This window comes from Rosa chinensis, chromosome 1, assembly GCF_002994745.2.
Source record: "Rosa chinensis cultivar Old Blush chromosome 1, RchiOBHm-V2, whole genome shotgun sequence".
Taxonomy (NCBI): Eukaryota; Viridiplantae; Streptophyta; class Magnoliopsida; order Rosales; family Rosaceae; genus Rosa; species Rosa chinensis.
In genome coordinates, this window is record NC_037088.1 from 2062933 (window position 1) to 2078289 (window position 15357).

The 15357-nt window shown below is 39.2% G+C and overlaps 1 long non-coding RNA gene across 2 annotated transcripts; it reads left to right on the top strand.

The window, feature by feature from the left end:
- The first annotated feature begins 3989 nt into the window (after positions 1-3989).
- On the top strand, positions 3990-8994 carry LOC112182442. 2 transcript variants are annotated; one of them, XR_002929448.2, is made up of 4 exons: positions 3990-4104; positions 4267-4383; positions 4863-4924; positions 8458-8994. It is a non-coding gene; the product is annotated as an uncharacterized LOC112182442 (long non-coding RNA). The 2 variants fall into 2 exon arrangements; XR_005804719.1 differs by lacking the exon at positions 4863-4924 and adding an exon at positions 6146-6229.
- Positions 8995-15357: the final 6363 nt, after the last annotated feature.

Genomic DNA, 15357 nt, shown 5'->3' on the forward strand with positions numbered 1-15357 from the left:
GTTATTGGAAATGCATTTCTCTAGCAAAGGCCTTAACCGTTTTATCAAAATTTTTGTCATAATCTTATAGGAAACATTACAAAGGCTTATAGGTCTAAAATCTGTGACTTTTTCGGGGTTTCCCACTTTAGGGATGAGGGCAATGTTAGTATGATTCAGGAGATTTAGAGGAAGGTTATTTGCGAAGAAATCTTTAACTAGGGGAATAATGGTGTCTTTTACCTAAGTCCAGCAGTTTTAATAGAATGCTGCATGTAGTCCATCAGGTCCAGGAGCTTTATATGGTCCTATGGAAGTGACCGCATCAAGGATTTCCTCATCTGTCACCTGTTTCATAAGCAATAAGTTATCTTCATTAGTGATACAGGGATTGATAATAGAAATAAAATTATTTATGAAATTGTTGTATGATCAGCAGAGAATCTTTTCTTGAAGTCTCGTACAAGCATCTCGGCTATTTCCTGGTTTGTAGTAACCCAGGTTCCCTCATTATTTTTGAGTTTCATAATATAGTTATTCCTTTTCCTCATAGTAGCCTGCATTTGTAAAAATTTGGTGTTCCTGTCTCTGAGCTGCAGCCAATTCGCTCTTGATTTTTGTAGCCAGAACAGTTCCTCATCTTTATAACATTGTGTTAATTGCTTTCGTAATTCCTGATCCTATTCCTGCAAATAAGTAGAATCAGGTGAGAGCATTAACTGTTGCTGAACAATGTAGTTTTGTTCATTGAGGTTTTCTATTTTTTTAAAGAGATTACCATAAACATTTTTATTCCAAACCTTTACCTAGGCAATGAACTGATTACAAATAGTAAGGAAGTTGAGGAGGGAGTTTTCCTCAACCCTTTGCTGCCAAATGTTTTGTACCATTGGTTTAAAACCTCTGTGGGAAAGCCACATTGCCTCAAATTTGAACCCCCTACCAACCTGCTTTTCTTTTTTTTTTTAGGGTAAGGCAGATAGGTCCATGATCAGAGCCAATAATTGGCAAGTTTTCAAGGCGTAAGTCTGGAGAGTCATTTAGTAAGTTGGCATTAGCACAAGCCCTGTCTAATCTTTCAAAGATAAGGGTATCATCAGTGTGTTTGTTAGTCCAAGTATAAGGTAAAACAGAAGCATTAATAGAGAAAAGACTCTCCCTATTTAGGAAATGAATGAAGTTAAGCATATAATTCGTTACCACGTGGTTACCACCAAGTTTTTCGCTCATATTGGCAATAATGTTGAAATCTCCAATTAGGAGCCATTTATTATTGCGGGGAGGATTTAACTTAGAGATTTCATCCCAAAGTTGGGCCTGTTTCTCTTTTTGAGGATAGGCATAGATAAACGTAGTATACCAAAAATCATTTGTAATAAGGTCAGTAATAGTGCAGTGGATAAATATCTCATAGGGTTGAATTATGTCTACTTCAACCATTCTGGACTTCCAGAATAGGGCCATGCCACCACACTGACCAATTGCAGAGACATTATAAACACCATCATAAGGTAACTTCTTCAATTTATTTGAGATTTGATCAGATGATCTAGTATCCATGATAAACAAAACATCTGGATCAACAGAAGAAGCATAAAAAAGGGTCTGTGCTACAAAACCCGACCAAGCACTACCCCTACTATTCCAACTAAGAAACTTCATGGTTTCTGGATCTTCAGAGAAGAGGCGTTGTCCTCCTCATTTTCAGCATCAGCAGCAGCCATGTTCTGGTCATCCTTCATGTCTCTAGTTCTCTTCCTTGAGCCTGAGCTCATTCCAGGGTTGTCAGTCTTAAAAACCATAGCCGTCCTTCCATTTATCATTTTCACCTCAAACTCATTCATGCTATCATCTCCCTCTTCAAACCCAGAGGCCCTAACAGCATTGAAATTCTCAAACTGCACATTTGGTGAGTTAAAGTTAGCCTTAAAATAAGCTACTACATCCTTGGGCGAGTAGGGTTCCTCGGCCATTGGCTTAATGTTAGTTGGTGTATTATAAAGTTTAGCAATATCAGGATAAGATGAGTAAGACAAAACAGAACTAATGGTATCAGAAGAGCTCACCACCTCCTCACTTGAGGATGTACTCTTGGTACTCTTCCTAGTGTTCTTGTTCACTTGTTGGTTAAAAAAGCTTTCAGTGTCCTTGTCCGTGATCACAATAGCTCCCTTTCCTTTAGCAACATCCCTAAAAATTATTCCTGGTTTAACCAGAGCCCTCTTCGATTCCAGCACATTCTTGCCTTTCCTAGCATAGACCCTCTTTATTTCCTTCACTTTCTCATTGCCACTGTTCTCAGTCGCAGCAGCTTTTGGGGTGGTGTGACCTTTCCTCCTAACATGAGTCCAACCAGGAGACGGAGGATTCATGTTGTCGTTGTTAACAAGATTTGCATCCATTTCAGCATCAATCTTGGCAGGTTGTGGGAAATACAGCATCACCTTGTCGGAGGCTAGCTTCATAATCTCTTAATCCACCTCCATTCCTTCTGGTTCTATATCACCATCCCCTTCTTCTTTGTCAACCATGACAAAGTGTTTTTCTTTTTTCTTATGGGGGCAGCTTTGGATCCTGTGCTTATGACTGCCACACTCGAAGCAGATTTCAAAGATAGCCTCATAGGAGACTAGGATTTTTGCAGGGGGGATCACCAGGTTTTACGGTAGGTCTCCCTCCTCTTCCTCCCGTATAACCAGAACCCTTTTCAGAGGAGTCCTCATGTCTATTTCCATGCAGACCCTTGCAAAGACATAATTCTTACTATTCTCAGTACGTTCATCAAGCCTAATAAAACGACCAATTACATGAACTATTGGTATAATGGCTTCCTTGCTCCAGTAATGCAGAGGAAGGTTGGGAAGCCGAACCCAAAGTACCAGGGTCTCAATACTATCCTCCCTCAGGTTCAAAGATGAGGACCATTTCCGGATATGGAAGATTCGGCCCTTGACAAACCAGGGCCTATTTTCCAGGACAAAATCAACGTCCTGCAGGTAAGCAAAATCCAGCGAGAACCAGCCATTTGCCATTTGGATCAGTTTGACTGTGCCTTGAAGATTAGCGCACATTCTGTTGCATTTCCTAGCTATTTTTCTAGGAGAGACCTTCTTGTCAAAGACTTTTGCTAAGAGGCAGTAATTGTTGAGGTGCTCCTTATTGGTTATGGAGTGTTTGGGGACGTAAACTTGGGTTTGGCTATTTTCCACTACCACCCTAGTACCACCAATGTTGGTAACAAAAGGTCGCTCATTTCGGTTTGGTCTGGGTAAAGGATTGAACATCACTGGTGTTCTTTTAGGGGGGCTGATTTGTGCTCGTGCATTAGGGCTGAAAGCCATAGTTCGGTTAGAAATTTGTTTTTGTGATCTTTCTAAGAAGGGTGTGGTGCTCAGAGAGATCAAAGTACCTGCATATATAGTGTTCATTTGGGTAAAATCTGAAAATGAAATGCCTAGATTGTCACCCATGACTGAGCAAGCGTGGTCTTGAGAACGCAAACACCCAAACACGGATCTAGAGACTATGGTAATGGTTATTTTGGTTTTGGGTATAGCCATAAATGGGGCTAAAAGGAATAGGAAGCGTTTCAGAGGGAAATCGAAGCGTTGGAACAAGGTGCTACCCAGGAAAAATCAGCAACAATTATTATTGAAAATTAATGCAGAAACGAGCTTAAAAAGGCGTACCTTGTAACGTCCCGTAACTCAATTTACCAGTTTACTAGTCATTTGGACGGTAAACGACCTTTACCTTCACTTTTATTGTCGTTTCGGTACTTTTATTGGGCCCTAAAAGATGACTTTTTGTTCGGATCAAAATTTGAGAAAATTTTCTTCATGAAAGTTGTAGGAGACGTTAAACCGAGCGCGTGCATATGTGGTACGTAAAAATCGGAGTTCGTATGTCAAAGTTATGAGTATTTTCGTGTGAGGGGTATTTTGGTCATTTCAGCACACCTTAATTATAAGGGGCTGATCAGCCCCATTTCCAGCCATTCTCCCCCATCTTTTACGACAGAAACCAGAAAGAAAAAGAGAGGAAGAGAGAGAGAGAGAGAAAGAACGAAGGAAAGAAAGAAAGGGAGATCCGTTCAAACCGTCGACATTTTGGAGAAACCTCAAGGTATAAAGTTGTTCTTTACCTCATGATCTTTCTTTTGAGTATAATTTTGCATATATATTGGAGGATTTTAGAGATTGAAAATCCGGCACTATTCACAAATTGGGGGTTTACTGTTTTCTTAATTATTGAGGTAGTTCTAGTTGTTTTCTGAACTTGGTGTAGTTGAGAAAAATGCTAGGGGGATTGAGATGAAGCTGCTGCCAAAATTTGGTGGCCATCGGAGAAGTTGACCGCCGAGTGAACAGTACCGCGCGTGAACAGTGCGGTGCGTGAACAGTGGTGAGGTTTAAACAGAATTTAAATTCTATTTTTTTTTTAGCTAGTTAAATCCTATAATTTTTGTAGAGGTTGATTATGTGAATTTGGTTGGAATTGGAAAAGTTTTTAATCGATTATAAATTTCTAAAGATTTAGATTGCGGTTAATGTTAATCGTGAATCCGATTGTCGGATTTCCTCCATAATTGTTATATAGTCTGAAATCGATGAGTAGGCAGTGTTTGTGAAGTTTGGTAATTTTTGGAGAAACTTGGAATTAAGTATGAATTTTGAAGTTTAGGGTTTCGATTATCGAATTACGAGAATCCGACGGTCGGATATCTCTCGGTTCTACCTTGAAACCTTTAAATTAACGAATTGGTATTAGTGGTATAATTTGGGCTAAATCCGAGGAGAATGGGAGATGTAATTATGAGGAATTGATTTTAGGAATCGTATTAAATTATTGAAGAATTATTCACAGAATATAATTGTGTACAGGACGACGTACCGAGTTATTGCTCGATGACGGAACACGAATGCGTGATCGTCGGAATAGTACTGTGAGTGGACTTTTAGTTTTAAATATTGATGCATGCATTTATTTTCTTAAATAATGCTCTAGTTTTAATCATATTACTTATTGAGCAAATGATTTGATTTTCGGAAATTCGATCTCGGTTTGTCTCGTGGATTGGCTCTCGATAATGAGTTTCAAAGGTTGATTATGATTTATAATATTATTTGACAAATTGCTTATTTCCGAGGTAATTTTCCGGAATTAAGTATATTTCTAATTGCCGATTTAAGTTCCTGGAAGATTCTCGAGATGAGTTTCGATGGAGTTGGATTTTCTCATTTATTTATTGACTTTCGGTTTTGGCATCGGGAATGCCTAATTAAGGATTTTGAATTTGGTTGGTTTCTTGGAGATTTTGAGAGATTTTTGGAAATGGGATTTGCTTATACTAATTTCCGGTTTCCTTTACGGATTTGAGAATATTTTGGGCGTGTGGGACGCGCCGTCGATTTATTTCTATTTCTCACTTATTTGTTTTGAGATTGAGAGTAATCTTGGCGTGCGCGGTCACGTCGTTGAATACATGGTTTCTATCTCGTGAGAAATGTGGGGAAGCTACATGGATTTACTGGTTTTCGATGATTTTTCCTCACCATACGCGGGTCATGTGATTTGGTCTCCTCCTCACAGACTCTGTGTTTGTGAGTGGCAGTTGAGGTAGCTTATTCTCCTCCTCACTTACTTTGTGTATGTGAGTGGCAGTCGAGGTGATTTATTCTCCTCCTCACGTGGGTGGCAGTCGAGGTCATATTCTCCTCCTCACACAATCTATGTGTGAGTGGAAGTTGAGGTTATTAGTTCTCCTCCTCGCACAATCTATGTGTGAGTGGCAGTCGAGGGTAGGTAGAGCCTGGGAGGCTCCATTACCCGTATGGTGATATCTCTTCCCCATATCCTATCATTTCTCGACTAGTGGGGCCTAGTCTGATTTGCGTGTAACCAGCGGGGCTGGTCTTATTCTGTTGAGTATCGGAGTTTCCATCCTTCCTTTCAGTTGTTTGGGACTAGCGGGGCTAGTCAGTTTTCTTGAGCGGAACTCCTTTTGTTTCGTTTTCCTAAATCAGTGCATGCATCGGGAGATTTTTTAATAAATTAAATGTGGGAAAGTATAAAATCTCTTTTGTTTAAAATTGCTTATTTTTGTCCACTCAAACTAACGTGTCTTCAATACTTTCCCCTGGGCCCTTCGGTTTCAAATGCCCAGTTTGCAGGCGAATTAGTGAGGTCGGGCGTACACGGAGTTGAGGCATAGTCAACAGCATGACTTCCGCGTTTGCCTTTGAGTTAGGTTGTCCTTATTTACCTTTCTATTAGAATTGCTTTGATTACCTATGGGATTTACGTTTTTCAAGTTGAGGTTTGTGTTTTGTGAATTGGAGATTTATGTTGAGTTGGGGAGCAGGGTAGCTCCAGAAGTATAAGGATGATTTGATTTAGAAGTGTAAATGCTTTCTACAGGTTTTGGGTAGCCCATTTTAGGGGAAGTTCCGCCGAATTTTTGATAGAATTTCTTCTAAGGTGGGCCCCGCAGGGCCACTTCGGATTTCAGGGTGAAATCCGGGGCGGGTCTTGTCATACCTGGTCATTACGGCTGATTTCTTCAAGTTCCGAGTAGAAATGATTATGTGCTGCCACCGACCCGTTGTTAGATTCTGTTCGAAATCTATAGCTCAAAAAACAGATTTTTAGGCGTGGGAAGATGGCCAATGAGAGGGTTGCAGATTTAGAGATTTGGTTTGTGGGATAGCTAATATTTCCAAGGTTGGGGTGTAGGAAGGGAGGAAGCGGCTCAAGAAATCTTATGTTATAAAGTTGTAAAAACAGGGAATTGTGGACATTTGGAAGAGATTTGGGTTGGGAGAGCAACCAATTGGTGGTGCAGAAGCCTGGCCATGGCGACCACCATCCGATCTCCCCGACGGCTTTGAATCTGAAACGAAAAAACCCTAACAGAGCTCTAGGAGTCCAAGGAGAGGCGCGTGTAGCGCGTGTTATAGCTCCTTTTGGTTCACTCTATCATCATAGTTTTGAGGGTAAAGTCATGGACCCATTAACATGTGACTTGAGTGAGTGTTAAATGTTAACCAAGTAAAACTGTAAAACAGTAAAAGAAGTAGGGCATTGAAAATTGAAAAAAAATAAAGAAGCAGAAACCTAGCAACTACACGAGTTTGAGTTGAGTGTGAACCACACACGCACCTAAATTAGATCCTTAACACGCGCTCGCTTGAAGCAACAGACTTTGTTTTTTTGTTTTTTGGTGTGTCTCCCACAAGACAGAAACTCTCTCTCTCGCTCTCTGCTACGTCCACTACTAGAACCTTCCCCCACTCTCTCCAAATTTAGGGTTTCTCCAGGGTTTATCACACACCAAAACCCCCTCAGACCCAAAAATAAATAAAAAAGTAAAAAAAAAGCAAAATTCCAATTTCACTAAAGACTCAACCTTTCTGTTCGATTGATTGATCGATAGAGCTTCCCCCCCAAATGGGTGGCTCCAATGGCGTCAGGCTCTTTTACTCGCTCGCTCGCCGCTCCATTACCTCCGTATTTCTCTTCCTCCTTTATACAATCGATTACAAACTTGAATCATTATCATTTTCATTCTAATTTCTTGAATTTGGATTACGCCAGAGTGCTTGGAGGTGGTTATAGGACGTTTAACACTGGGATTCGCAACAATTCCAGGGTTTTAGGAAACTCTTCTACTACTACTACTACTACTACCAGTAATGGTATGTCTAGCACACACCTTTTTTTTTTTTTTTTCAGTTTTCTTTTTTCTTCAGTAGAAGGAAAAAAGAAGAAGAAAGAGTAGATCGAGTTTCTTTCTCTTGCACAGTGGTGCTGTTGTTATTTTTGGAGAAGCAAGGAATGTCTTGATGAAGAGATGCCTGCCACTTCTTTAAATATATATCCAAACCAAAAAATGGAGGGAAGCCTTGAACTTTTTCTAGAGTAGGAAAGTGAACCTCTGCCATACCTTAATTCTCAAAATTATGATTAGTTTGGTTACCAAGATATCATGAATTTGGTTCCAAAGCTCAATGCAAATTTTAATTTTGGATTCATCCTTTCGATTTAACCAAACAGGGCATTATCAGCTAGTACCATTAAGGCATCACGGACCTGACAAAGAGAACCTTTAGATTTATATAAAGATTATTTTGTGTTTTCAAGCTGTGTTACTTTTGCTTCTCTTAGGAGCCATATTTTACTTTAAAGCTTTCCTTCCTTAATATCTATGAACCATTAGAGATTTGATTATAGAACTGGCAACTATTTTTCATATCACCTACTTTTGCACGTGGACTTCATAGTTTCTTTTGCTGGGGAATCCTACCATTCCAAATGTGTTGCTTTTTGTTTCCTGAAGATGAAGATCGATATATCTAAAGCTAGTATTTGTTTGATGCTGCAACTTTCTTCCGGATCGATCACTTGTGATGCATTCCAATTGGAATCCTAATTACCATATTCCCATTTGACCCTTCCCTTTCTGTTTTGACAATGCAGGTCTTGTGCTACAGTAATAGGTGTTTGATCAAGGGCAAACCTGTCAGTTGATTGAACTCTGATTAGTTTGTTCAAGGAACATCCCTTTCTTGGGTAGGCAGTAATCAATCTGTATGTGAACTTTGGAGTAAAGTAGTGAGGAAAAGAAAGGCGCGCATAGTTGGAGGTCATGATTTGCATGCAAAAGCAAATCTGCAGGGCTTGTGTTGTGAGCTATCTCAAAGATGCTTTTCTTTCTGCTTAAATTATACACTAGGTTTCTTCTTTAATCTTGTTTTTAATTGTTGTCTCCCTCATATTTTCCATTGTTGAAACTGTTCAACATCATGTTCAAGCCAGCCCAATTCCTTTCTAAAGTACGTGGTTCAGATTCATATACATATGGTGGGATTGATGCACTTTCATAGAACTGCATTAATGGGCCACAAAACAAATAAATAAACAAAATTTGTTAACCATATGTTATGCTCTTTGAAGGCGGTTGTGAAGATCATTACTAAGATTTTGTTCTTTCAGACTTTTTAATCTGACACAACTTTGGGTACATCACTAGAAAGAATGCCTGTCCGTTGCTGTGGTTTTTATTTATTTATTTATTTTGTAACTCAAATTTATATATATTGCAAATAATATATAATTAAATATTGCTATGAAAGACCTTATTGTTTAAGAAAAGGGAAATTTTTAAGAACAGTACATGAACTTAAGGCCATTTCGAATTTTGGTGCCCAACGTTTATATAACCCAAAATAAGTACATGAACTTTTAATCCTGACTCAGTTTTCATACATGCCGTCACTAACACCGTTAACACCTATGCCTTATTAATATGCCACGTGGCATAGATGTTAACGGTGTTAGTGACGGCATGTATGAAAACTAGGTCGAGATTAAAAGTTCATGTACTTATTTTGGGTTATATAAACGTTGGGCACCAAAATTCGGAGTGGCCTTAAGTTCATGTACTATTCTTAAAATTCTCTCTTAAGGAAAATATGATTTGAAGAGAGAATTGATGGGAGAATTGTAGTAGTATTATTGATAATAGGAGCCATATATATAGGGATTTATAGAGTACACAAAAGGTAATAGAATCCAAACATAATTAAGAAAGGGTAAAATCTTTATATGGTACCTGAACTATCACAAAATGCACTTTTTGATACCTACAAATTTTTAGGGAGTCTAATGGTACCTGTATTATCCTCCGTTAGCCATTTTAGTACTTCCGTCAATTATTCCGTTAAAGTGTGAGTAAAATCGTAAAACACCTATTTTTCATATTTCTTTTACAAATTTTTATTAAACTAAATTAAAATAAATTAGACTAGGTTAAAAGAAAGACCTAGAATTGAATTTAGTGAATATCTAGATTTACCTACCATCTCTATTGATTAATCCTATTAATTGTTCAAGAAAAAAGTTATCTCCAAATTGGTATATATTAAATTTTCATAAAATAAAAAAAACTAAACAAAAATAAAAGTACTTAAATTAATTAATTGACCCAAGTGTCCCGATAACAGTGAAGAATAAATTGGGTATTATTTATCTTTTTTTTTTTATGTGTCAAAATATTTTTTTAATTATAGATATTCAATATATTAAATTATATAATTCTAATTATGAATGAAAAGACTATTTTACCCTTACTATTTTACTCACATGAGTACCACATGACCGCCACATAGGCATTTTTAACGGAATAATGGACGGAGGTACTATAAGGGCTAACGGAGGGATAGTACAAGTACCACTGGACTCTCTGAAAATTTGTAGGTACCAAAAAGTGCATTTCGTGATAGTTTCGGTACTATATGAGGATTTTACCCATTAAGAAATCTAGAACCTTTTCGTATTACAACTCTAAGACTAAACTCTAGTTTGAAGAGGCACACATGATATCGACTTCCTTCAACACTCCCCCTTGTGCCGCTCAAACTTGGTGATAACGCTTTGATCGTTGTCTCACTAAAAACCTTACCAGGTAACAAAAACTCTGTGGGACAAAAATAGCCCTGGTTGAAGGACAAAAAGAGCACAACACGTCCTTCACTCCTCGAGATCGAACATGTAGACATCATACCTCCCCCTGATGTCAATATCTCCCCCTGATTGCTACAATCATGGGAGTTCGGATAACTTTCTCAATCCGATGCTCTTTACATGTTTCTCGAAGGTGGATTTAGGTAACGACTTAGTAAATAAGTCCGCTACATTATCCTCAGATCGGATTTGATTCACTTCAATATTTAGAAGTGCTTGTTGTTGCTGATTGTAAAAGAACTTAGGCGATATATGCTTTGTGTTGTCGCCCTTGATGAAACCTAATTTCATTTGCTCAATACAAGTTGCATTATCTTCATAAATGCATGTAGGTTCATCTGTGGTAGACTTCAAACCACAAGTTCCTCGAATATGTCTAATTACAGACCTTAGCCATATGCATTCTCGCACGGCTTCATGTAGAGTAATAATCTCTGCATGATTTGAGGTAGTAGCAACAAGGGTTCGCTTTGTAGACTTCCAAGACATCGCAGTGCTTCCCATAGTAAAGACATAACCTGTTTGGGAGCGACCTTTATGAGGGTCAAAGAGATACCCTACATCAGCAAAATCCATCAAAACATCATCATCATTTTGATGTAAGGGAGGAAGATGGGTGGCCGGCGGCTTTGCAGATCACGGCGTCTTGGACGGTGCCACTTGGGCTAATGAGATCCGTTCTCATTCTTCCGTCATTCTTTTCTCTCTGCAGGGATAGAATAATCTTATATCTATCGTACATTTTAAGTAACGAAAGATTGTCTTTATACCAGTCCAATGGCGTTGCGTTGGCGCAGTGCTACATATAGCCAACAAGTTCATAAAAAATGAGGTGTCCAGTCTTGTATTGTGTTAAGTATAATAATGCGCCTATTGCACTTAGGTAAGACACTTCTGCCAATTAACACATCTTTGTCATCATCCCTGGGACGAAACGTATCCCTCTTAGGGTCAAGACTACGGATGACCATGAGAGTGCATCTTTGACTTTATCAAAATGCAAAGCATTTATTGACACGGTATACAAGATCTAAATCTAGACAAAACCGTGTTCTCCCAAGGTCATTCATCTCAAACTCGGATTTCAGGTGTTTAGCAGTTTCCCTTAACTCTCAAAGGTTCCAATTATGTTTATCAACATAAACTGTGACAATTGCAAATCTAGAACTTGTCATGAAAACGCAGGGGCATAGTTCATCATATCCCTTCCCAATCAAGTAGTCACTTTAGTGAGCGTTTCACCCTCATTGCGAACGCGCTCTGTGGTCAAGAGCCACTTGATTTGGGTAAATGAAGTCCATAAGAACCTTCATTATATTCCGTATCTAGATCCCCATAGAGATACATAGTGACCACATTCATACGCTGCATGTTCAATTATTTGGAAACTACCAAACTGACAAGGTAGTGGAGTGCAATGACATCCATTACGAGAGAATATGTCTTCTCGTAGTCGATTCCAGGGCGTTTTGTGAGAAGCCTTGCGCCATAAGTCGAGATTATCATCTCTTTTTCTCATCACGCTATCTAACGAAGACCTATTAATGTCAACAGGTTTTATGTTAGGAGGTTTGACATCTTAGGCTCGAAATCCTTCCTCTTCGTTATTGAATCCAATTGAACCTGGATCACATCTTTCCATTTAGGCCAATTTTCTCTACGTTGGCATTCTTCAACGGAGTAAGGTTCAATGTTATTGGTCTCAATAATTCCACGTCCTCATGTACACTAGTGTAGTTCATAGAGATCTCTATATTCTCAAGAATTGGTTCTAACATTGAGGCGTCCCCCAACGATGTCTCTTGGACATAACCACAATCTAGAATATTCTCATGAGACGGATTTTAAGTATCAATGATAAATGGATCAATGGATCAAGTTGTGCCAAACTCGCTCTCTTCCTAGGGCGAGAATCCATCGAACCTATGGGTCTCCTATGCTCTCTAGGGGATCCCATGGCTTATGACGCCATTATGCCACCTTGTGGAGTCACCATACCACCATCCATGGTGGTGGTGTCGTACCCATCTCCTCTGGGTGGCACCATATCCTCTTGTGGGGACATCAATCCTTGCAGACATGTTTGTAGCAGTTATATATGATCTCGTCACTTTTAGAGGATCAAGATGAGACATAATGGGGACAGACCACGACAATTCCTGTCATTCCTGTTGAATGTTGACGTTCTAATCTCCCTCTAACGACGGGAAAACTGTCTCATCAAAGTGACAATCCGCAAATCCAACGAAAAAAGAGATCGCCTGTCAAGGGTTCTACATAGCGGACTTATAGTTGGAGACTCATGTCCAACACAAATACATATATGCATTCATTGCAATGACTCATGTTGATGCGCTGTGGCGGTGCAATTGGCACATGAACTGCACACTCAAATATGCATAAGTACGAGATATTAGAATCGAACCCAGTCATTAGCTGTAACGCAAATAAAAGTTGAGTGGCTGCTATGAGTCGTAGACAAATTAGCATAGCTGCATATGATATTGCATAACCAAAGCGAAAATATTGTTGCGCATTACCAATGTCTGGGCTACCATCGTAGTTGTTTAATGGTGGCTTTTTTGCGAGACCAATTGGGTATGTACATGGGAATATGATACTTGATATCAATACCCAATGATATGCAATAGTCATCGAAAATTTTCGATGTAAACTCTGTAGCATTTTCAAGTCAAATTGACTGAACAGGATGATCCGGGTAGTGAGCCCGTAGCCATATGATTTGGGCTAGGAGTTCATCTTAAGCAGCATTACGAGTGGATGATAGTGCGACACGTGACCAGCGTGTCCACATATCAACTAACAGCATAAAACATCTAAGCAGTCTGCAAGTTGGTTGAGTCGATCCACATAATCCCCTTGGATTCTTTGTAAGAATGAAATTATTTCTTTAGTTTCCTTTGCATAGGATGGTTGTGATCCTTAAAAAAACAGGCTTTACAGAACGAAAGATTGGCCTTATAATCAACCAATGAAGGTTTTGGTTGAGCCACAATGTCACAATTTACTTTGATAAGTAGAGAGATGAGCCAAGTCTCCATACATTACGTCAAAGCCATGATTTTACCGCAGGGGGATCACGGAGCCGGCATTGGCCGACCGGTGGTGCATGGTGGCGCCCCCCCAAGGAGCGGCGGAGGTGCAATGCTATCTTTGAATCCACTTTTGATTCTTACTTCTCTTCGTTCTGAAGAAGAGATGTCCGTGTGAAGTCTTTAGTATCACGGATCATCATATCATGACCTGGGTGTCCCAAACGGTTATGCCAAAGCCTATATGTGTCAAAATCCCATAAGTCGTCTCTCATGACATGGTTGGATTCAATAACTCGAATAGTGGTTGCATACAACCCATTAGAGCGACACATAAGTTTCTCTAATACTCGTTTATGTCTGTAGTCATTAGAGGTGATGCAAAGGAACTCTTGTCCATTCTCACAATGTGTTTCCACATAAAAACCATTGGCTCTTATATCTTTCAAATAATAAAGTTTGAATTAAGGTATGTCCAGGACATTAAGTAAAAGAATTGACACTTTATTAATAGCCAATTATTACATCAAAGTTTCTTTAACCAAAGTCTAATCCAAAATGAAATCAAACTTAGACAGATTGTAGTCACTCAATCCGTTCGGTTACTCTAATCAAATATGACCAGGAAGGTAGGAAGAGATGTCGATGGAGCAAGGCACTCTTAAGTACCACTAATCTCAATTACTTTCCTAAACATCATACTTAATTAGGTGAGCCTAGAGAGAAAGAGTTAATACAAAATGTCATTACTGCCATTACATAATTCTTGGAAATAAAAGACTATAATAAAAATCTGCAGCATTTTTTTTCTTCATCACCAGATTTAAAGTCTTCTTGAATTCGATGTCATGATCGCCATGAGGAGGCTACCTCTTTAGGTACATTGCAAACTCAGGTCCATTGATTAGACATTCCATATCAGAAATAGACACCATGAAGAGGATTCTCCTTTGATTGAGGCGCATTGGCACAATGTGCATGGTCCCTATGACCGGAGGCGTTGGAAAATTATGACCATGGACAACGTTGGCTCTATGGTTTCCAACCCTTCGTCCCTCAAAGTCACGGCTCCTACGGTGGCGTGATTGTCACCTTTGGCGAATACCTTCATGAGCATTTCGATCATATGGATCATGACGTCTATGGCTACTTTTTCTAGCCATGGGACGATGCTCTGGATATCAATCTCTAAGCCTATCAATTTCTCTTCTCACAAGCTCGTTGCCTTGCCTTTCAGCAATTTTCATAGCTTCAATAAGCTGTTGAAAGCTTGTGATCCGTCTTGCATTTATATGAGTCCGAAATACATCACAGGACCTCATAGCATAGACAGGGAAGGTATTGAGGGTTTTCTCAATCAATTGTTCTTCTGTGATCGTCTTGCCACAGAAGCGCATCATTCCTATGCTGCGAAGAGCTTCTGAATAAAATTGTATGACTGTATCAAAGTCAGAGAAGCAAAGATCATTCCATTCTGCTTCTAAATTCTGAGGCACGGAGTCATGAACGTTGCCATAACATTCACGAAGTGCTTGCCATAGCTTTATAGCGCTATCCTCATTCATGAATTCAAACCTGAGGTCCCTATCCATGTGACGCATCATTAGGGAAAGTATACCCTAGAATTGTAGATCTTAGTTTGAGGGTTTGGAGCAGTTCCTTTATGACAAAGCTCTTGGATTGTATGCAATAAGTCACGGGCAATAAGGTGGAGCTCAACATCCTGAGCCCACATTAGGTATCTTTTGTCTGCATAATCCAATGGAACAAAATCGAGTATGTTCAAGTTTGACATCCTGAA